General features: G+C 38.7%; 1 long non-coding RNA gene across 1 annotated transcript in view; it reads right to left on the reverse strand.

Moving 5' to 3' along the window:
• Positions 1 to 17,363: 17,363 nt before the first annotated feature.
• LOC120323522 overlaps positions 17,364 to 24,667 on the reverse strand; it is a 52,609-nt gene continuing 45,305 nt past the window's right edge. The window contains exon 3 of the long non-coding RNA XR_005564045.1: positions 17,364 to 17,718. This is a non-coding gene — a long non-coding RNA (uncharacterized LOC120323522). The remainder of the gene's footprint in view (positions 17,719 to 24,667) is intronic.

The raw sequence follows: 24,667 nt of genomic DNA on the forward strand, positions 1-24,667 counted from the left end.
ACCCTTTTTCTGCACTGGAAAAATAGAGTCATCAGTTCCTCCAGAGTTCATAGCTTTGTTTTGTAGCATATCACTCCAGTTTTAAGTCGGAATAACTCCACTGCACTCATAACGATTCCACTGTTTAAAAGTGGGCGTAATGTAACAGAGAATCAGGCCCAAAGTCTCCAGTCAAATGGCTCTGCAGCCTTGATGAGAATATCATGCTTTCTTATCATAATCAGCTGTGTTTGTTATTGCTACCACCACCCTGCTGCTAACAGAGATCTGTATTGGTACATTTAAGAGGCATAGACAATCTCACTGAGAACCTGGCCATGCAGTTCTTTTTCATTTGACTGTATTTGATTTGCAAGAAATAATATATTAATTTGCATTAAATAATTATTCGCAAGCTGGAACCTGGTCCTGAGACTTTGACATATGAGTTTCTAGTCATGCTTAGCTGACTATAATTTTTCATCTGGAGGGGATCTTCACTATGCAAGCTTGATGAACAGGTTATTTTATTTTAGATCTCCAGTGAATACCCATCATTCGCTTTAAAGAAAGAAATACAGAAAATGTATTGGCTCAACTAGACTCTGTCTTTCATATCTCCATTTAGTCAAGAGCCATTTAAAGTTCTCTTTGTGTCTGCTCAGATAAATGTCTAGTTGGATCCTGTGTGTAATGCATGCATTTTGGCAGGACCAGGGGTATTTGGTAACCATATGTGTGATGACTTTTGTGAGATCCAGTCACCTACCTGTTCATCTTCCTCGGTTTGTTAGCCTTCTGCATCTCTTGAGTACTCTCTGCAGGAGGTAGCATAGGACAGATAAGGACAGAGTGGTTGAAAGGACAGTTTTGAACTCTTCTGTCTCTTGCTAGTGCAACGGTAAGCAAGTTTAAATCCTATGCTATTCTTAGTCTGGGTGAGAGACAGACTTAATTTAATATGAATGGCTGCAGACACAGTGTTGTGCCATACAATCATTTAATTTGTTCAACACATTATCCCACTATTCAGAGCCACACAGTGGTTGACAGTTAGTTCACTCTTGTATCATAGGTAGAATTGTAGTGAAGCCTGTAAAACAAAGTGTCGTAGAAGACTTGTCTATATTGAAAATCTTCCACATACCTTCTTAGTTGCCCTCTAAGGTGCTGTTCTGCCATCTCTCTGTTAATCCATTGCAGTTGAAATTTACTGGTAAACTCAAAATATATGCTTCTGAGGACTTGTGTAGAAGATCATAAATGTTCAATGAAGAGATGAAAAGCTTGAGGTAGGATCAATGCAGATTGAGAGCAATAACTGTAGTATATTTTTTTTCCTAGGTTTGAGGAGGTCTTTCTTTGCTCACCATCTTTGTTCAAGCCATTGAAGAAAAGCTAAGGAACAGACCCCAGAGATGGACAGACTGATAAGAGAGATATACTTGCTCCAGGTCAACTGCAGATACAGTTCTCTAATGTGTGAAACCTTGTCCACTGGCCCCTCATTCAGCCTCCCACACCCTAAATCTGTTCTGGCTCTCAGTTACTTTTGCTGACACAACCATCATGACTCACACCATGCTTTACCATGCAAATTCTTTAGAGGAGGAAATGAGAGGAAATAAAAAGGAAATGCTTCCATCGTCTACCTCCTTGACTACAGCATCCTGTAGCCATCATGGCAAGAAGGTGACTGACTGCATGTCACCACGGTATTGCTCCAAGTCAGGAAGCTCCTTGTCCCTGCCCCTGCCCTGAGACAGTCTCAGGGCTGTCTTGCACTCACCACTGTCCATCTGGGGCAAACAGAATTGGAGATAAACAAGATAAAAGTCTAAAAGTCTGGATGGGCTATTGTCCCATTCTCTGATGAACTCTGAGCTCATAGAAGAGCTGCCATTGAATTTGGTGCTCCTGAAGGACAACAGTCTTGTGTATCCTTGGGCCTGACAAGTTCTCTCAAGTATCAAAGAAGAAAATCAGGCCCAGGAAGAGGACATCTGAATTTGTCATCTGCCTCACAAAATAAAATGAGGCAGCAGCTGAACTCTTGTAAGATTCCAAGCAGGGTGTCATCCTTTGCTAAACACACAATAAATACATGGCAGATCTCCCCCAGCACCCACACAGACACACACTTGATCCGTGAGCAGTTTTGAAAATTTGGGCGGTAGAAACGTTTGTCACACCCACAAGCTATATCTGAAAGAAGGGAATGGGAGAAAAGCCATCCATCTTGGCTTCATGCTAAATTATCAGCTTCTTGGCTTTGTGCCAGCTCAGTCAGTTTATAATAATAACTGGCTCTGGGCCAAGGTCTTTTTTTAGAGAGAGAGAGAGAGAGAGAGAACACACTGCTTTCTCTTTCCTCAAAAATATTTGTTAATAATCTCTATATTACTCATAATCTGTGTAGCTTAATTAAATAAAAATGTCTATTTTAGCTTCCCTGCTAACTGAAAACTGGAGCTGAGATCAACTTATTGGGATCCTGGAACCAGTCTGGATTTCAAGCACGAGACAACATGGGAAAGTTTGTAGCTGGCTTTCTGGTTAGGGCCCCCGCTACCATGAGACCTGAACATAAACACAGTTTGATCGTGGATGGCATGAAAACAAGAAAAAGGATGAAAATCTACAATGAAAGCCTACTGTTATATTGAACCATGTCTTGAACCTTGACCCTGATCCCTGAAGATACAGCACAGTGTCTTTTCATGACATGGTAAACTCCAAGAGGACTGACTGTACCTGAAAGACAGAGTTGCGATGATACCTGATGTAATATCTTTCTAATTTTAGAATGAATCCAGTCAAACTACATTTTTAATGGCAAGAGCTAAAGGAGAAGCACAATTCTTCTAATTCAAATTAGTGTGTAAGAACTGTCAGGTCTCACTCACTTAAATTCTATTTCTTCTGGTCTCTTTGTTGGTTATATTATTATTATTAAAACTCCTAGAGATGACCTGCTGTGATTGTATAAAAAGCCCCTCATTCATGTGAGGTGCAACCACAAATAATAACAGTAAGCATAAAGAAAGTAAAAACCATATTTTATGCCTTTTGAACATAAGATACAGCAAAAAAGGAAAAGAACATATACTGAAGAGGTTTCCATTAAGTTGCAGGAAGAACTCCCAATGTTAACACAATGGCAGATAAGCTTACTCAATATTTTTATTAATGTCTTACAATTTGTTCCTTTCTCAGCTTAGCTAATAATTTATCTTTCTCCTGCAATGCAAACAGTGATCCTAAAAACTGTCCATGTACAAAAGTTCCTCTGTTGGGTTTTTACAGTTATCCATTGTTACAATCTGCATTCAATATTAAATCTATTACTGCCCTGTGCTGATGTACATTAACCCTATGAAGAAGTGTATTAGGCATACATCAAGAAGTGGTTGAAGTTCAGTTCATGCTGGACGTGTACTCAAATCCCTGGATGTTGAACCTTATAATCATTGACCTTCTTTAATCTTTTTTGTAGCCAAGAGTCGCTCAACTGGGCTGCAAACTCTTCAAGAACAATTTTTATTTTCAAATTTCCAGAGCCTCTTTTTTCATTCTTATTTTACAGTATTTTTAGTCCTTCTACTTCGGGGGCTGTCACTAAGGGGATGATGGTATCACAGGAGGCATTCAGCACTTCACAAGATTAGGTCTCTGGTCCTTGCCAAAAACTGTAAGGAGCTGAAGACTCAGAAAAAGAAAATAAAACTTCTTCTCTGAAACTGGGCAGATACAAAGCAAGTTGAGCTGCAGATGCCATAACACCTTACTTTATCATCATTTAATTCTCCTTATTTATCACTTAAATATTCTGGATCTTATCAGGTATAATAAATGTCAAGATCTCTGAGATAGAGACTATTTCTTTTGCTATTTGTACAGTGCCTTGCAGAATCAAGTTCTGATTCCTAGTTAGCACTATAGTGCATTATAATAATACCATACGAGCATGAATTGTTTGCAATTTCGGAAATGTTCAAGTCTCATTATTGGTCAACTTTATACCAGGTCCCTATTTTAACTGGAGAAAATTAATCCATTTCCTGTGCACAACTTGCACAAGAGTTTGTAATCTTCACATTTAAGGACAGAGAATCACGATGATAGTCTTTAAGATATGACTGTTGTCAAATTTCATTCTGTGTAGTTTCTCTAGAAATCTCATTATTTTCTTCTTTTCTGCTAAAACTTCAGCTGAAAGTTAGGGTCTGAGCCACAGAGAATGTATACTAAGTGTCAAGCCCAAATGAAACTGAATTCTTTGCTCTAGTGGAAATCTGTCTGGTTTATAGACCACAGGACAGATTGAGTCTACTTTGTGCAAAAGTTGGAGGGTTTATAGGTTCAAATGTAAGAAGCACTTTAGAAAATGGACTGCTGCTTTATAAAGCAGTTGATTGAGCGCTGCAAAGAACAGATGTCATGTATTCTCTGGTAAAGGTACACCTAAGGTGGAAAGGCAGAGCCTGGTTGCCAGGCCCTACAAGGCATGAAGCGCAAAGGCTGCCCTGCAGCAGTGTGCTGTCTTGGCAAAAGGCTGGTGCAGGGAGTTTCAGAAAACCTGAAGTACTCTTTGGGATGCTTTTGGGGGACAGTGACCCTGTCCAGGCCTCCTGGTACAGCTCCCACTGTGGTGTAAGTGAAGAGAACCAGTTCTGAGAGGGAACTGAGCGCACAGTGCTCTCCATGCAGAAACTGCGATTCCAGTGGTGGCTTGTGCTCATTATATAGTGTGAGATCACAAATAGAAGTTTTCACACTTGCCCATCTGCCACCAACTGACTCTAAAGAGCTGGTGAATCATACACTTAAAAGAGGGCGAATTTTTCCCCGCTGCCATTGGAATGTGTTTTGAAATTAAATATGCACAGTACAAAAGCTGAATAACAAGGTTGGGCTGATCACACCAGACACTGTGCATAATGTTACAGACATGAGGGTCAGGGGTCTAGGCCAAGACCATGGCCCTTAGTCACAGCATCAATGAAAGCTGATTCTTCCTTCCCCTTGGTGTCCCTTTCCATGTCTGAAGAGACTATTGAAAGAAAGATTTCTTTGAGAGGAGCCAGAGGAAAGAAAAAAGGGGAGGGGGAGAGGCTTAACTACCATAAATATGGTGAAAAAATATTATTTTTGTACTTGCATATGGTACTTTTTTTCTAGCTATATATCTGCATACATTTTCCATTTGCTATTTGTAATTATGGATTTGGCTTTACAATATATTCATCAGTGACACTGTGATCCTTTTGTTCTGCTGCATATTAAAATGGTTCAGAAGATAGATTCAAAAGGTCTCAGGTTCCCAAGGAACATAATAGGGGTAATGCATGGCAAGAACAGTTTCTGCTTTCTGCAAAACAGGAATAAGTAAGGGAGCTATTGCATTACACTTTGTGTACAGTACTCTACTCCTTGTCAAAGTTTTAGACAGATTCTTATCCATTGCAAATATCAGTTCTTATCTGGATTTATATCTTGAAATAATTTTTCATTTTCCCTGTGCTGACAGTGGAAAGCAGGTAGGATTTGCAGAAGTATTATCAGCACATTATTTTTGTGAAGAGCAATGCTAATATGATCATTTTGGTCATTCAAGAGAAAAAGAGAAAAAGGACAAAAGAATGTTTTTGGTTTTTGTTTCCACTTTAAAAGCAAGTTTTCTTTGGGTGTGACTAATCTACATGAAGTATAACTGTATCCATTACCCATTGTAGGTTTGTGCAATATGTGACAGCTGTTTGACCCCATCACTAAAGTCTCCCATGCCATGGAAAAGAGACAGGAGTATGCTGCAGTGAAGATAAAACACCCTTTATTCAGACTACTAGACAGAATCAGACTCCTTGGTTCTCTGGTTGCCAGAGAGACTCTGTATCTTATGCATTTGTATGTCATCACAAAAACCTTTCCAACCTCTGACCTGTGTAGCTCAGTTGCGGATGGAACCAAGTACACTACAGATGTCAGATCTCAGCTGCCCCAGGACTCAACTTTGTCTTAGATATGCTGCCTGATTCTCCGGAAACATGACTCCAACATCCAGGCTTAAGGTGAGATTCAACCGTATTGCAAATGAGGAAGTGGTTATGAACACAGCTGCATTGCACAGGCTCTGGATATTCATTATCCCCGCAGTGTGTTTGTATCTACTGCAGTCAGCTTTGTGCAGTGGTGGAAGAATGATCAACTGTTCAACCAAAATCAGTGTTTGACTGTTGCTTTCACAGTTTTTTTTCACTTAAGCACATGACTAAGCAATGCAGTGTCTGAATGAAGGTACTTCAGCTTGCATTCATGATACTAGATCCGGAAGTGGAGGCAGAATTTCCAAATCAGTTGGACATTGAAGCTAATTTTATTCATTAAGAAACATCTGTTAATTTGTCAGTAGAGGTTATCTTACCTCCAGGACCTTGTATCTTTGTACAGGGACGGGTTTAAAATATACCAATATTTCATGCTACCTGGGCTTCCTGTAAGTGCTTCTGAAGTTCAGAACTGCACCTTGGAGACACGACTTCGAGATACTGGTTCTCAGGTTCTTGTCTATAAAACAGATACAGTTTGTCCTAACTCCCACTTCTTGTTGGCCTAATAGTATTAAAAGCAGTGACAACACTTGATGAAGGGCTCCATGTGAATCATTATTTAAGGAAATAATGACTATTCTGTCAGCTATTTGTTCCTCCTTGCCATACAAAAGCAAGTGATTCTTCCCACCCTGTCATTTTCCAGACCCTACAAACCTGGAAGTGAGGAAATCAAACAAAAGTACATAAAAAGTGTCCAAAGGATGATGAGGAAAAGATAGGCTCAAATGGCAAATGTACATGTGCTGCTCTTAAACACTGGAGACTCCAAAATATTTAAGTACATGCCACATTTTGACAATATGGCTATCCTTGTTTACTTCAGTAAGAGGCCTTTATTTTACCTCTCTTCTTTGAGGGGTTTGAAGATCAGGACCACATTTACCATGGCATTCATGTCTAGAACAGTGAAAAACAAGTAAAAAATACGTTTATTTCATTCCCTTTCTTTATATCTCTTTGGAATAGAGCTGCTATGCATGTTTATGTGAAATTAATGTTGGTTATATACCACTGACATTATGGTTAAATAATTAGTGTTGTCTCAGTTTCTAGCAACTTGCTGTTCTTCACTTTGATGTGAGTCTATTTCCTCCTCAAGGAAATTTGGACACAGCTCTGAACTGAGAATTATCAAGTAATTTTTCTAAGCATTATTTTTGGTAGTCTCACTTGTGCCTTTTTCTGCTGATACAGCTATCTATGAGGAAAAGCACTTACCCTGTGTTCAGAACTGTGAAGGATAAAAGGCAACTAACCAAACAATTTTCCTAATTTTCCCCACCTCAGCCTCTTCTCTTCCTCACACATTCAACTTCTTTTATCTTTTTCTCTATCAGTCTTGCTTTTACCTGTTCTTGAAACATTTGATTAGGAAAGACAAATTGACTATTAAGGCAAAAATGATAATTGATGTACTTATATGCTTATACTCAGGCAAACTACGTATAACCTGGAGAATGTGCAATTAAGTGACTGCGATCTTTCTGAACAAACTCTTTCCTTCTGTCTCTTCTAAATCAGCAGTGCTTTTCATATACCTCTATTTTCCAAAAAATAGGTTTGAGGGAGGAGAAGTTGGATATGGTGCTTTTGTGAGGATAGTGCTCAAATCTCTTTTAGTTACAAGGTTCTGCCTTGCACAAAGGTAAGAGAAGAATCTTCAACTTGTTGATAGCATTTTGCTCCACTGAGACCCAGTCTGGCTTCAGTTCTGCTCAGCTCTTCCATGCAACAGGGAGTCAGGAGAGGCTGTTGTCAGGCACTGGTGCTCAACAGCATCTCACTTCATTGACTTCTGCAGGAATTCAATGGGAGGTGGGAGGCACTGCCTTCACAGTGCCTTGCCTGTGAAAAAATTAGCTCCTCCTTCAACCGCTGGAGTTCGCACAGGAACAGCTTTGCCACTCAAAACATAGCTGTTAACTGACAGAGGTGGAGGTATGTATGATATTTTGGCATAGCACATGGCCTTTTGAGAACTTTGTGCCTTGCTCTGTGCAGACGCCAAGGTCTACATTCATGCTGCTCATGGCCTAAAGAAAGCAGCAATGAGCCTGAACAAATACAACACTAATAGGCAGGATATACTGGTCAGAGCTCACAGTTTTGCAGAGTCAACTGCATCATGTCCCAAAGCATGGTCAGAATAAGTGCATCTCTGCACTTTACCTATCCTTTGTAAGTTTGACAGTGCGTGAATGCTCATTCTCTTTCCTCTTTAAAAACACTTTATCTGTTGTTTTGTCTTCTGTTCTTTTGTATGCCAACATTACTATGAGTCTCACAACTCTTATCTATGGCTACAACTTCTTTGAATGCTATGCTGTCATCAACCTATGTAGGACATTTCTTTGATCTATCTTATGACTGTTTTGAAAGAATTTCCAATTAGAAATAATTTTCCACACGGGTACACTGATACTTTTATTTGAGTGGATATATGTCTTCAGATGTTGAACAACCTTTGTCACAACCCACAGTTAAACCAATTGCAAGACGTGTGAACAAGAGGTGCAATAAAGACCTTTTAACATCTTTAAAAGTGTTTTCCTCTCAAGTAAGGCATTTCATAATTTTCCTAGAAGGAAATTTTGATCTTGGGAAAGTATTTCCCCAAGTACAAGAGATGGAACCTTCTGTTTCCTCTGATCTTCTCTTGCTTTATGGTTCTTTCCCTTTATGGAGAGAAATAAGGTACACAGTCATTTGAGATGAGCATTGGGGTCTCCAGGAGGCATTTAGTGAAAAATCAGAGAAATAAAAAACTCAGGGTCAAAATTCATGCCTGTTTAACACTTTAACTGTTGGGGCATGTATAATAACAATCTATTACAGCAAAGGTGAATTTATGTAGTTCAGCGAAACAGAGCGAGAGATGGAAGCGGTTCTCTCACTATAATGGGAACAGTGCAGAGTTGTGAAAGGGGAAAGAAACTCAAAAATTCAACAATGCAGGGTGCAGAACATACAGAAACAATACAAGAGCTGCCCCTGCTTGACCCTTCTTGCAGTTTGAATCTGGTCACCCTAGTATGTATGGAATTTGGAAATATTACGCACTAGAAAAATGTAAAGTATTAATAGAGTCACGTATGCTGCCTAGAGAAACTGTTGTGAAGGATTTCTCATTACTGATATTTGGAGAGGTTAGTGATAGAAATGACTGTGGGATGAGTAATAAGTAAAAATATTCACTCAGACTGATTCAAACCACTATGAATTATGCCTGAGTCAATAATGAGTGTAGGATCTGACATACTGGACTTGATTTTCCTCTCAGTTACAACACTGAAAATTAAAATTAATTCAATGGACTGCATATTGCTAGTAAGTGTGAGAATACATACTTTCAGTCTGTAAGATCCATACTGATGGAGAAGCTCTGTTTTGTAGTTGCATTCAAAAAATTGGATTGAAATCCCAACATTTGTCTCAAGCCATTAGTCTCTGTGTCCTGCCACAATCTTTTGAATTTATTTTGACAAGTTGTTCAAATCAAAAGCACTCAAAATAGGGACTTTTCTTTTTTAAAATCTGCTAAGATAGTGCCCAACAAATCTGCACCAGGAGGTACAAATGTGGAACATGCATGTTACAGCGGGAATGAATCCCAGGTCTTGGGGAAGACAGCTGAGTGAGCATGAGTGGTCGATATGTGTATCACCTGGTTCAGTGCTTCTTGAATAAAACATATATGAGTTTGGTTTCTTATCATCTTTTGGACCAATTGTCCTTTTATTTACTTTTGTTTTTGTTATTTCACAGTAAATAAAGATTATTTCCCTGTAATCTCTGACACTGCATGGTACTGTGACAGAAAGGATCATAAGGAGATAAGCTAAAATGGCACATTACCAGCCACTGCTGGTACAGGCTAAAAAGAAGGAAGATTGAAACTTTTTTTGTTTGTATTAAAAAAAATCCTCAAAAACTTACATCATGACTTTTAAAGATATTTGTTAAGATTTTTTTTATTATTTAACTTCATTTATTTGAACATATGCTCTTGGCTACACAAAAGCGATTCCTTTTCACGTATCTTTAAAGTCTTTTTTCTCCCTTTATATGATCTCTTTTAGTTTTGCAAAACAGTTACAGATTTTGAAGTGAATAGATTGTCTGGATTTTTAAGCTGAAAAACAATTATGCTGTGATGTGTTTTTTGATGAATTCCCGTGATAAGGTTGCCTACCCCCCAAACCTTTTCCTTCTTATAATATTTTAGAACAAAATTTTAAACAAATATTTTCCTGTCTATTCTAGTGATCAGTCTCAGAGAGAAACTCAGCAATAGTGTCAAATTCTGTGGAGGAAAACAAAGGGAGAAGTAGGGCTAACGGGTAGTGTACTATGCCTGGGTCACCATTCCATTCCCTCCTAAGCTGCACTCTTCCTATGTGACCTTGGACCTCATCCCACTTCTTGTTACTCTGTAAAAAAGAGGTAGAAATACTTGACGTATTACAGGGGTATTGTGAGAGAGATAGACATCAAAGTCTGGGAGGTGCTCAAACACTACAGAGATAGAGACAAGATAAGTACTGTACATAGAAAAAAACTCCATTATATGACCGAAAACTCTGAACAACAAGGCTTTAATCTTTAGACTTACAGTTTAAATAAAGCCTTGTCATATCCCATTGTGTAGTTTTCATGAATGTTTATTTCAACAGCCCTATTGCAGTGACCATCTGGAATCATTCAGTTGTTCAGTACTTCTCTGGGTACTAATTAATTTCTTAAGTCCAGAGAACAAGGGCCTGAGCCTTACCAAAATCTGATCAATATAAGACCTGAAGGGTCAGGTCAGCTTGGCTTATGCCAAGCTCATTCAGAAGCTGGTTTGGTATCAAGTTGCCAAATGGCTTAGGAAGTTACTGGGCACTCACTATGCTCTCAGACTTGTGTTAATATATGAACTTTACCCACAGAAAATGCCAGGTAATATAACCTACCTAAGCTGGTTTTCAGTGCAGGTTAAGAGCATACAGGCACTGATGAATCTTAAGCATTTAATATGGAAAAATCCCAATAATTAAACAGGAATTAAAAGAGTTTTTAATTCCACCCTAACAAAGCTGCTAAACAAGAGTTAGTCAACATTTCTCACTCTTTTCCTGCTGCTGGAAAATAGGCTTGTTTGTTCATTCTCTTTTTCTCTGACTTGCTCTCATCTCCAGAAGCTTAAAAGGATAGAGAAGGATCAGGCTCTTTAGACCATTAGATCACTGATCCCTCCTGTTAAGCTGGAATCAAGTCTCCAGATTCCTTAAAGCCTTTGTGTAAGTTCCAAGATTGATGTCTCAGGACAGAAATTCTGCTGCAGTGAACAGCCTCACAGCTGTGAAGGCTACGGTGCCATATGAATGTCACAGTAGAAAGAAGGGTTAGTAGAAAGTGAATATCTGCGACAGTAGCATTTTTTGCTTCAGATACACCCCTGTTTAATGAGGAATTCAGAGGGGTTTCATGAAGCCAAACAGCAATAAAGCCCATTAATAAGTTTGCATATAGATAGTGAAATGCATCTATGGTCTAACAAAATAATCAATGTAAATAATCATCATTTCAGCTAAAATGGCTGATCATAGTTGCATTCTCCTGAACTGAAAAAAATAAAAATAAAGCAGTGTGACTTTAAAATGACAAAGATATTAGCACATTGCTGCTCCGATGAAACACTGTAAAACAAATCTGGTTGGAGGCTGGTCAGTTTGTGCCTGATGCCTAATCGAGAGCTTATATTTACCACAGTCCCTAGGGCACTGCTTTATCTTCAAAGCTTGAGCCAAGAAAATTCGCTTGTTCGAGTTGTCTGCAGGCTGTTTTTCTTTCTTTCTCTCATACTTTTTTTTTTCCCCCTCCCCTCTCTCTCCCTCTCCAGATCTCCATCCTGGCTCAGTTAACAAACCTATTAATCCCTGGTCAAGTGCATACATGCAAAACTGATGAAAGCAAGCAAACGTGGAAGAAAAGAAGCAGAACTGCAGAGATCAACACCAACACTACTATTTTCCTTCTGGTTTCATCTCTGTGTTCAGCAAAATTTTATACATGCATATATTTTCCAACATTATGGCAAGATGTAGCTTTGATACATGAACTTAACTGCAAACTTCGGCCAATACCTCTCATCAGAGGCCACTACTTTGTTCAAGAGATAGCAACCAATGATATGGGTATTTCAGGAGCAAATTTTCAAGATGCCAGTGATGTGCTATTAACATAAATTCTGTTGTGAGCCAATGGGTTTTGGGCAGTTAATTTCCATGTGTGTTTTTGAAAGTTTTAACTGTTTATCAATATTTCACTAATGCAATAGGGAAGGAAACAGATACCAGAAATACCTTTTACAAAGTACCTCTGCAACTCTGCCTATAAATTAAGCAATTAAATATGTGAGATCTATGGTTAGACACCTACAGACTCAATTGAATAAACAACAGTCAAATAAGGTCAATTAAATCTACACAACAGTAGTACTCATACCAGCATGAGACCGAAGATACCCATCAGTATATTCTATTGCTTGAATGTGCTAGTGTTTTGAAAATTTTACTCTGTGTATGTTTATGGCTGCTTATCCCTTCCCTTCCTCCCACCCACCCCTCAATTATTTCATTCCTATGGAATGCAACTGAGTGTGGAATATTGAATCTCTTCATTTCAGGGCATGCACAGTGTTTACCTGTAGCTCGTACACTACTGTATCTTAATGGGAACTTGAAGGAGGGTTCAAGGTTATTTAGTTTCCATGCTTAATTCATTCTTGAAGAGGTTTAAATAGAGACTGACAGCATGCTAATATTTGATAATCATTACTGTCAGCTAAGGGGGGAATCGATGATCACCTAATACTTCTGTTGGTTTTAGAAATGGATCCCGTGACTGAAAAGTCAGTCATTAATCAGCCCATAGGATGATCCACATGAGACAAAGTACATTCTCTCAACACATAAAGCATGTTGTCTCCTGTTCATGCATGTTATCTTGCAATTTACATTTTATGCAGATTTGCATAGCTCTGTGATCTCAAATCAATTTTCTGGTTTACAAGGATGTTTTAAACACTTTCAGTCCCTTTTCGAGTTTCACCATTTTCATCTGCAGTTGAAAATGCTGCTGGCTGAAGCTGCAGCTAGAAGGGGACACATACTGAGCAGGAGGGAAATCCCTGTCTATGTGATACAAAGAGCAGCCATTTGCTAGGAGAAATCCTGTCCTGTTAATGAGAACCAATTTACCAGCACTACTGTTTATATAATTTTATATAGTTTCATATTACTTTTTGTACTGTTTACATTAATTAAGAGTATATGTAAACAATAAATAACAGAACTATTATTTGTTCTATTATAATATCAGTCTCAGTCGTAACTACAATTTTTTCATACTTGAACTGTGTAACTCCAGACCCAAACCTCAGTTTCTGTCCTAAACTGCTAGTAACTGAATACAGCACTGGATATCCAGACAATTCAACAAAAAAACATAACAAAAGCATAACACACAGAAATGTATTTCAAAAAATACCTGCGGTGGGTGCATTTTTAGTATTATTGAAAAAAGAGACACGAGTGATCATAAATAGACATTTTCACAGGTTTCCATTAATCTGGAGTCTGGACTTATGCCTCTTTTTATATCTGATCAATTACTTTCTCAGTGCTATTTCCTTTCTATCACTTCAGCCAGCAGCCTGTGTTTCTGGCACTAAGGGTCTTGAGATTACTCTCAAGTGACAAATGATGATGTATGTACACACAGTTCAGTACTTCTCCCTTGGAGTTTAACTTGACTGGGAAATGCTACAGCCCCTGGAAATCAGGTTCTTTGTTTTCTGGTTTTAGCATTAGAGAAGAGAGGTATCCTGCTTTAATATGAGATTTTAACATTTGGTTTGGAAGTATTTTCTTACTTTCACAATCCTACAGAAAAGACAAGTCTCTTGACATGCACCTTGTGCTTTAATCACAAGAACATCCTTAATTAGAGGCAAATTCTGACACTGAGTCAATTAGATCACTTGTAGAATAAGGTAGTCCTCAGTGAGAATGACAGTGGCAAAATCTGGTCCTTGATAAATGAAAGGCAATGTCGAGTACTTCCCTAGGACTTTGATGAGAATGCACAGTAACTCCCTTGTCTAAAAGTCTGAAGCTTTGCAGCCTGTCTTTATGAAAGTAAAAGATTTTGAAATATGTTCTATTATTATTATTTATTTAAAAATATAGTAAATTATTAATTTTCTTTTTATTCTCACTTGAATCAAAAAAATATTCACATTTTTGTTGTTAATTGGCTGAGATTGCAAAGCTGCAGAATTACCAAATGACTAGAATTAAAAATCTTACCTTCCATCTATTCACTCACATGGCACTCACGATTACAACAGTTCTTCTAAGAGTTCCTTTTCCTATCTATAGGTTTGAATTATGTTACCTTCTGTGTTACAACACAACCTCTTTCTAAAAGAGATGACTGCTGTTCATTTCTCAACTTTACTGTGTTTTGTTCCCCAATATGCCCCTTACTATATTTCTTTTTACCATTGGAACAAACTTGTGACAATAGGGCTGATTCTTTTGTCAGGATACTGGATTTACTAGATCACTGTGCATCTCAAATATTGCAAAGAGGTTATAGAATTTCTACAGGGTGTAGTGGAAGTCATTTATTTTCTTTGGTTTTAACCACAGCACACTGATTCAGAGTGAAAATGGGGTAAACATTTTTATGAAAAGAAAATACACCCATTTATCATTGATAAATTCCAAAATTCAACGTTTCAGTTTGCTCAGATCTATGGTTAATATTATGCATCACTTCTGTTGAAGCACTCACTACAGATAGCTTAGAAGGTCATCATTCTCCAGCTGCAAGCTACCAATTTATCCAGTTTAAGATTGCATGTCACCAATGAGCATTCTGATCACTTGTAAAAGCTAGTGCTCTGACCTTAGTAATTGCGTAAACTCTGCATGGGTCTTCTGGCTACGAGATATTTTCTTCCAGGCAGTAGAAGTTCTCAAGACTACACAAAAAAGGAGATCAGAGTAGATACTGTAGTGATTGTTCATACACTGGGAAGAAATGCTTCCTCTGGAGTGGAAAGAAGGCATAAGGGGCCAAAATTGTACTAAAGACATGGAGTTATAACAGGAATAAATTTAGCTCCATGAGTTTGGATGAGCAGCCTGGACAAAATGGTACGTGACAGCTCTTCAGAGACAGGTTTTCCTCTGAGTCTGTACTGCCACTTTAGCACTACATGTTTTTCTTAGCCCTAATCATATGCAGTGCAAGAAAGAAAAGAAACTCAGTTGCTTCTGAGTGCTGAAAAAGACACTAGCTTTAGAGTTTCAGATGAATGGGTAAATGGTTAGATGGACAGAGAGTAGAACCCCACCAAATAAACTCACAATTTGGGCTTCCCAATTTTCTGATTATTTTTCTCAATGGGTTAAAGAGAAGCACATGGTTGTAATATCTGGAAAAAGTGAGGCTCCATATCATGGTGTTCAGACATTGACCAAATCTCTTATCCAGGACAGTTGAGTTTCCCCACCTTCTGAAAAAGAAAGACATATTAAAGAAAAGTTTCTCCCCTTCCACCCTGTCAAGACTCCAAAATAAAGTGAATGACAGATAGTCTTAGTTAACCAATATATTGTGCTATTATCATTCTAAAAATATTTTATGAAGAGTTAGGGAAATCACATAGACTGAAGAAAATAAAAATAGCAACTAGTTTCAAATAAAGAAAGATTGTTGTTTGCGACAATTATCATTGAATGAACTAATTAGTTTACTCTATGAGAATTATGAATTGACACTAGAATAAAATTTAAAAATTGTCTAAAATTGTATTTAAAAAAAAGTCTCTAATCACTTAACCAACAACAGAACAGAGCCATTAAATTTAAGAACTTTATTGTAGTAATGAGTATGTCATCAGATGTTTCCACAAGCACCTTTCTACTAGCACTTTTACAATGCATTTCAATTTTAAGCAATTTTAACTTTAAGTTCCACCTCTGGTTACTCTTTCAATAATCAAAAGCCACTAATATAAGTAAAACTATTCAGATTTTTCTAACATCCCTTTTAGGGTTTTACCTGCAAGTGTTTGCATGTGCAGTTCACTTCCAGGTAGAAGTTCAAACATTTGTCCTCTAAATACTGGAAACTGGTGCAAATAAAGTGGTTGAGAAACAACTACTTTGATTTACCCTTGCAATTTAGTTTTGGTCACAAAAATATTGCTATACCTTTAATATATGCAAATTGCATGAACATGGAGTGCATGCCTCAATCCTTTGAAAAATTCCTTCTTAATCTACTAGGCAACTTTGGTCACATATTTGGATAAAGGAGCAAAATTACTGGATGAAGAGAAAGCGGCATATGTAATGTTTTTGAATTTTAGAAAAAAAAATTTGATACAGTGTCTGACAAAACCTTACTTGAAAACTTAATTGAAGTTATCTTGAAGAACACTGTTATGTGGATTGAAAACAGACATTAATGGATAAATAGGTAAAAAGTGCTGCAGTGAAAGGGTAAGGACAAATCGTAGTGTCATGACTGACAAGTGGTGCTTACCAGGGCACCAGAGGGATCAATCTTTGGTCCTCCATAACATCTTTATTAATGAACTCATATACAGAGTAAAGTAACATACTGACAAATTTAGTGGATGATACTAAATGTGAGGAGATGTAAAGGAGATGAATAAAGATTTAGACGACTTGATTATAACAACATGAAGAGAGAGTAGTTAAAAGAAATTTCCAATCATTTCAATGTACATTGCTGCAGAAGGATACAAGAAATACAGCAGAGAAATAATCTGTGAAATATAAAGTCTTCTGAGAAATGATCCAGAAGAAAGATCTAGAAGTAGTGGTTGACAATTAAAATTTAATATGAGCTCTCCATATAACATAGAAGCACACGAGGACCATGTCAAGTGTGGACCAAAGGCATAGAAAAATAATTTCATAGAATTATAACATAATGAAGTCATAGTCTTTTCTTACATAATTGTGGTGTTCCACATTAATGGAATTATTCTTTTTAGGTCCTGAACAATTGATAGGAAAGCATATCATCTGAAGCAACAAATAAATAAATGATCAGAAGGTAGCTACATAGCAAAATAAGGGGAAAGGCTAAAGCATACTGGATATTTAAGAATATGCATATGGAAATCACAATCCTTCACGGAGTTGATAACTGAAAAAAAATTTTTTTTAAGAAGAAAATAAAACTGAAAATGACAGTTTAAGACTGAAAGGAAGATGCAAGCTGAAGAAAGGACAATGCTATTTATTTACATTAAGTATGATTATCAGAATTGTTGTCATAGAGAAGTGATGGAGCAAACATGACTGAGTGGTTTTGACAGTAAAAGTTCTGATTATGTCTGGCTTCCTTTGAGGTGACAGAAACTGTTTTGTGTTTCTGGCGCGTCCAATAGTTCGGTTACGCTCCACAAACCTGATGCATCTGGCCTAAACCACCAGTAGGGTTGAAACCTTCACATCTGGTAAGCTACATTGATTTAGAACATATGCATGCAGGGGGCTTGTCTTCTCTCACGATTTGCTCAGTTGTAGAAAAACTGGAATAGAAAAAACAGAAAGGAAAGTTAGCAGCATCTGGAAATTGGCTATCCTCTAGAGAGATCATGCAGCTCAAATGCCCAGGGTAGGGCTTGGAAATATGATTTATGTCTCCCAGTGCCAGCTTTGATGAATTTGGTGCAACATTACATTGCAAAGGGTGTCTGGGAAATTCTCTGACTATCATGTGAGGTGTCAACATGTATGTAGAGGTGTTATGTAAAGTCTAGTACAACTATGGTAATCAGACGTATCAAGTGACAAGCTGCTCACAAAGTCTTGGAACCCGGGAGCTTTGCACATGGGGATGCACCTGGATTAAGAACAGTCTCTGCACAAGGTCAGAGGAGGCAGTAATCGTGCTCCTCAAGCAGGTGCTGCCCCCATCGAATGACTGTCCAGGGACCATGGACCAGAGCTTCTTGCATGATCGTCTGTGGTGCATCAGCAAAGGCAGTGAGCTGTGGGCAGTTCAACCACACTGCTGTGGCAAATGCCTTGAGAGCCATGGTGCACTGGAAATCCAAAATCACTCTTCACATGTAGAAGCTGGGAGACACAAAAAGCAGTGGTAGAATGTTGTGCCATTTGATAACAGCCTTTCTGGGGAGGGAATCAGATATTTCTTTCTGTGTTTCAGTAGAAAGGGCCATGTGTTTGTGCATACTAGGCACTAGGCACTTCTGGTGCAGCTCTGGGACTTTGAGGCCAAAAGAAGACTGGTCTTATGATAAGATTCAGTAAAAGTTGGCAACTAATTTCTCTAGTCTGAGAAGAAAGTTCAGTTTTGTACAGACACAGTGTGGCATTAGCCTTGTTATGTACAGCTTGGTAGAGGTCACCTTAGAGACAGAAAGGCATTTCCTCTCTGCTTCTTCCTGGGATCACTTTTGAAGTCATATTTGTTCCCTGTTCTGATGTGTAGTGGTTCCAGACCACAACATATGAACATGTCTTGTACCATCTCAGAAGAATAAGGATCTACCAGAAAATCAACTAAAAGCATTCATAAATAGTGCAAACACTGCATGAGCAACACATGATTATTCGTACAGTTCTTCTTTCCTCCCCAAGGGTCCTAGAGCATTTTATTCCCTCCTCTGACACTGAAATGCAGCCACCTCTGGGGTGGAAGCCAGCAGCCATTCAGCATCAGGGACAGTGCCATATTTAAGCAAGATAAATGCACAGAAGAAAGACCATCTGTTAGCATGCCAGTCAATTTGTAGATACAAGTAGATCCATAGCAAGTTGTGACAAATTCGTGTGCCAGAGCCCCCTCCAATATTTCTAGCAGAGTACAGACAAGCACAAGAAAGTCATTTGTGTACACCCTAATGGTGCTGTCAGCCTGCCTGGGTGGACTCTGCACTCTGTGATATCACTGTTCCCCTCTAGGACAAGGGATAGAGCCCAGCTGATGTCATCAGTCGATGGCTCCCCCATTTAAGGGCATGAAGGTAGGCACGTCAACTTTCTCGCTCAGCTCTAGTCAGTGGCTTTGCCAAAGTCTTGAGCCAAAGCTCCTCTAGACGAGTGCCCAGAAACATTTGGCACTAAAACCAAGCTGAGGGATCTCTAAGAGCCAAGTTGTAGAAGCCTCATGGAGTCTCTGTGGCCAAAACTGTGGAAAAGGAAATTAGCTTTGAATAGAGCCCTTATAGATCAAACATCCAGAGTAGACTAAACATCTTTGACAATGAGTCTAATATTTCATGGCAAGGCAATTTTGCTCAGTAATTTGTTCAGATCTAAATGCTTTTAGTTCTCTAAGTTCATTTCTCACTAAATTATTTTCTCAGGACAGTTCGTTTGAACATAATAAGGAATCCAAGCCTCAACTACAGTAGGACCTTTGCAATACAAGTGCATGTGTTATAATACCTTATTTTCCATCATGGAGATTTAATCAAATTCACTAAAATGATGGCCTATAATAGAGATTTTTCAATAATGTATGTTAAAAGGGTTATTATGTAATGACTTAGAAGCTGGGAATGAAAAGATGATAGTGTGTTTCAGCATACAATATGCTGAAAGGATTAGCTAAACTATTGGGAGCCCACACAGGTCTCCTCTACCCTCAGCACTCGTGAGTCATTATGGTCTTGTTTGTTTCTCTGATAAATTCAGTAAACTGGGGTGTAGTATATCATGCAAAAGTGCCATATATCATTCCATTCTCTAATAGGAACATAAAACAACCATTGATTGCAAACTGGTTCTTTTAAAGATTCACTACACTGTTTGGCATTTTCAAATCTTTTTATGTTGGCAAGCTATTATAATAACTCATATGTGATCAAAATGCATATAACTTATTCCAAAGTATTCTGCATGCTAATTAAGTAAACAGAAGTGCACTTGTCTCTACCTCCCTCATCAAAAGAAAGTATGCTTATTCTCCAGAACATTATTTCACTTCAACTTCTCCTTTTTACGTATCATCCCAATCCTTCTTCCCCCACCTCCAGCATTCATATTCGTGTTCACTGACTCTCTTGTTACTGTCTCTCTCTTTTCACATATCTAAAATATTAAAGTAAAGCAAGGCAATGAGTCACTTTTTATCTCTCCAAGGAAAAGAGAGGAAGATGACACATTGTGCGCTGATATTACTAAGAAAAGTACAGTATGTGTGGAGATTTTTTTTTTGTTTTTATTTAATCTTTACAACAAAACTGCATTGCACGAGTCATCTTCACCTCTGAAAAAAAAAAAGGAGAGCAAAGCAAAGGCAGGTGGAAGAAGCACTAAGAATTATACCAATTATGACACTTTTTCAGTTTGGTTCAGGGCACTGGGTACTTGAATGCAGCTGGAAGGCAGTCACCTAAAAAAAGTTTCATATGTAATAATTTCAAGCAAAATAAGTTTCCCCTTGATGTCCATATGTATAAGTCCCATTAGTATTACTCATTCACATAAACCAGGGGAAGAACAGACCTCTTAGAGTTAATTGTATTCTCACATTTGAAGCCAGAACTACAGTCTGCCATTAGCATGTTTATGACTTATGTCTTTTTGCACAGAGGAGGCACCACTAACACCTTCACACAGCACGAGCAGGGAGGTGATCCCTGAGTCGACATTCTGGGATCCACATTCTGCAGAGGGCAAAGGGGGAATGTCTGTCTCTCTGAGTCTCTCTCACTGCAGAGCTGAGAGGCCTTTACAAAAGGCTTTCACTCTGAATCTGTTACTTGCTTAAGCACTGGTGAGGCTTTGCATCTACGTTGTATCCAGGAAGGAAACTGCAGTAGGAGGGGAGGACAAAGAGAGGAGTCTGGCACAAGCGAAGTACTGGGGCTGGGACCAGGAAATTGCTCCCGCAAAGTAATTTTCAAAGGAGTTCACCTGGGTGAAAATGGTCTTTGAGGTACCAATGTTTCAGACCCCAACTTGTGGCTATAACCACTTGTGCCAGAGGAACAGCCAAAAACAGCTGCTCCATGATGTCTCATTAGATCTGCCATTTTACACACAGCAGCCAAAGACAAAACAGGCAGTTGCTTGGCAGAAGCCTGGGGCTGCTTGGCACCACAGCAGAAGCATGCTCTTAGCTCTGGCTGTGGCCAACCCCAGGCACAGAAAGAAGGAGAAAAAGAGGAGGAGGAGAAGGCGGCGGCCAACAGGCAGTGCCAAGCTTCATTATTGCAACAAGATTTACAGGTTGTAGGTTAGGTTTCTAAGCAGGTAACATCGCCTGAAATGATAGAGAAGGACACACACTATATCTGAATCTCTCAGGAGTGCTGTGAGGTCTGGAGAGTCATAAGCAAAAGGAATTGTGTCATAGCCATGCTACTCTCGAGTCTGGCAGTGGGCTTCCATCCTTGGGTGTTTTTGTGAAAACAGAGAGCTAGCAAGCCAGCCTTTCAGTGCTTCATAGCATGGCAAAGGACTTTGAGTGCTATTATGGAAAGATTAGCTACAATCACCACAAGTTCCAGCTCAGACGCCTATCACGATTAAGTTCCATAGTGGCTATACATTTCCATTTTACCCTATCAAAATGCATTTATCCAAAACAACCATTGTAAAGGAAGGAGGCAGTTTAAGAGGGAGGCCCTATTATTCTTTGGGTAGTCTTTCTCTTGCAGAGTTTGTTTTAAATGTGAACTCACAGTAAACAAGACTGGCTATGACTCTTCCACCTTAAGATAAGGTATCATCTTCTGATACAGCCTAACTTTAGTACTCTCCTATTTATCTGTGCTGGAGAAGACAACACTAATCCCTTCAAAATAACATCTCAGAACTCTCATTGCAGATCCCTGTGGTCCCTCATGGGGAAGTCACAAAAATGCAGACCCTGCTAAAAGAATGAATTTCTTTCTTTAAATACAGTGAAGTTTACCTTTTTTTTTTTCTTTACTGCCTTGGCATCTTCTTTGTTTTCCTAAGACTGTTGTTAATGATCATAAGATCACTAACAACTTCTGGACATTCTGGACAGCATCTACCTGCACTAGAAAGTAGAGCACAAACATTTTCATTTGGATGCCTCAAATTTATCTCTTTCCCCCAAGACTTTTACTTGGTTATTGGGCTCCATTGTGGCAAATGTCTCAGCATCTCCAACATGCAAGAGCAGGCTGCTCTGTGCAGTAGATCTGTCGCAGTTAGGATGGTGAGGCTGGATGCCAGACAATTCCACCAGGAACCGTATGCCTGGTTCAATCCCCTTACTAACATGGGGAAGACTTAAATTCTCAAATCCACCCATTGCTTGCCCAGTTAGTTAACTTTTTCCAATGCAGATTTTATAAGGGTTATGTAATAAATTTAACTGTATGCTCAGTCTTCCCCGCTCGCCCTTGGACACAAGAGATCTTGAATAACCATTACCATTTAAGCCTCACCTTCAGACATGTAGGCAGAAGCATTTCTGCAGGCTTCAGGAGCAGCCTTTTGACGGAACTGAGCTGAGCAAACCCTGTAAGTAAACATTTAACTCTCAGCTGTGCTTTGGGAAAAATCTCTTGGAAAATCTGCCCCAGAACTGTGTCGGACAGTATGCTCATGTTGTATCCTGAAACATCCAAGAAGAAAATACAGACCTCTGAGCACTTTGCCAAATCACTGGTGGCTGTGCTTATGGAGGACATATTTATACAAGAAATTTCGAAAAGTGAACAGTATTGTCTGAAAGAAATAAGCCCTTAAGGGTGCAACTCTTCTTATGGGACGGAAGCTAAAAAAGAATTGTAGTTTGCAGCATGTATCCTTAATTTTATGCTGTAACTTTAAATGTGTTGAGGTTTTGGAAGTTCCTCATTCTTACGTGAAAATATATGCAAGGTATTTATTTTTCTTTCCAGTCCTCGGCAGAAAAAAAAAAAAAAAAGAAAAAGCACATGAAATACATTAACGTCTAAACCATAATCCTCACAGTGAAGGCAAACTGGGGATTCTCCAAACAATGCCAAGAATGAAGAACCAGAGAGGGTTTCTCCCCCAAATGTTTAAAGGTCTTTTTTCCCCTCTCATCGTATGAAACTAAGTCTTACAACTAATTTCACAGGATTTCAGGCTGAAGCAGCACACTCCAAGCACCTCAGCAGCACTGAATAGAAATCTGCATACCTCTTAGAGGTACAAAAAGTATCATCATGCCTTCAGAGAGCATGTAAGCTATACATCATGAACCTGTATTCTAGAAGCATGAGTTCTATGGAGAGGGAGGATGGATAGGAAGTAAATGCACTTTCAGGGTAGTGTAGCACAACCCTCTCCTCTGCCGTTCCCTTCTCCTGGCATCAGGGTGGATGTAATTCTTCTCATGCATTATTGATAGGCCCAAAAGCCTGCCAAGCTTGCCTGCTTTTTTGTGACAGACAAAGGAGGGTACACGGATGGCACCTCTCACTGCTTGGGGCTCTGCTTTCATTAAGAACATTTTCTGCCTGTTCTCCAAGGGCACCCTCTGTCAGAGACTGCCACACAATAAAAAAAATATGGCTTTGAAGTCCAGTGCATAGAAACAAAATGAATTAGCGTTCAGGTGTTCGTGCAACCTGATTACAAAGGCCCAATTCAGTGGCGTCCTTCACACCTTTTCACTTGTCCCTGCATAATCTCGACACATCTTTTAGGCTCTCTGCCTTTCTAGTCCCCCTCCTCCCTGCTCCCCCCCATCCCTTTATTTCCTAATGCTTGCAGGTCCTCCAGGAAGACACAAGCACTTACAGTTGTTGAGTGATTAAATATTTATAATCAGGGCAATGAGTGAGGTGTTGAATAATAAATGCTAAGGTTGAGGCAGCCTTAGATAATTTCTGCAGATTTCTTCACCCACAGCCTCTTTGATTCTAAGGCAAAATCCTTTTAATTAACAAAAACTTTTTTTCTTTCCTTTCCTTCTTCCTCTTCTTTTTTTTAGCAGCTGTGACAGGCAATAGTCCTTTATCACTGTTTTTTTCATGAACCTTAACCCTGAGACAGTACTAGAGCTGTCATTAAAACCTTAGATACATATGCATAAAATTTGCATTGGTTGTTGCTTGCTCACGTTTGGGTTTGGCTTTTATATATATATATAAAACATATACATAAACATATCTATTTACCTACATTCATTCAAAATCCCCTACATCAGCCAGTATTTACTCAAGAAATGAAAATCTGTCATAAACAGTCAGTCAGTTGTTAGGGACAGTTACAGCACATTGACATGGGAACGATGAGTGACTTGTAAAAAGCTTTTTTATAGAGCTATAATTGTGGCTAACACTGTACTTTACAGAACAGACAGAACAGTTAGATTATCCACAGGTTTCTCTTGATTTGAACTAGAAATTAATTTAGTGTTTAATATATTCTTTGCCCTCCTTATTTTCTCTAACCGATGACATTGGAGCTATGGGGTTTTTTGCATCTTTTTTGCTTAAAATATACTCTTTAACAACAAAAATGGTCTGGCTTCTAGAGACGTGATAATTTCAG

Source organism: Pipra filicauda, unplaced genomic scaffold (genome assembly GCF_003945595.2).
Source record: "Pipra filicauda isolate LSUMZ 115617 unplaced genomic scaffold, ASM394559v2 scaffold27_size4233163_pilon, whole genome shotgun sequence".
Taxonomy (NCBI): Eukaryota; Metazoa; Chordata; class Aves; order Passeriformes; family Pipridae; genus Pipra; species Pipra filicauda.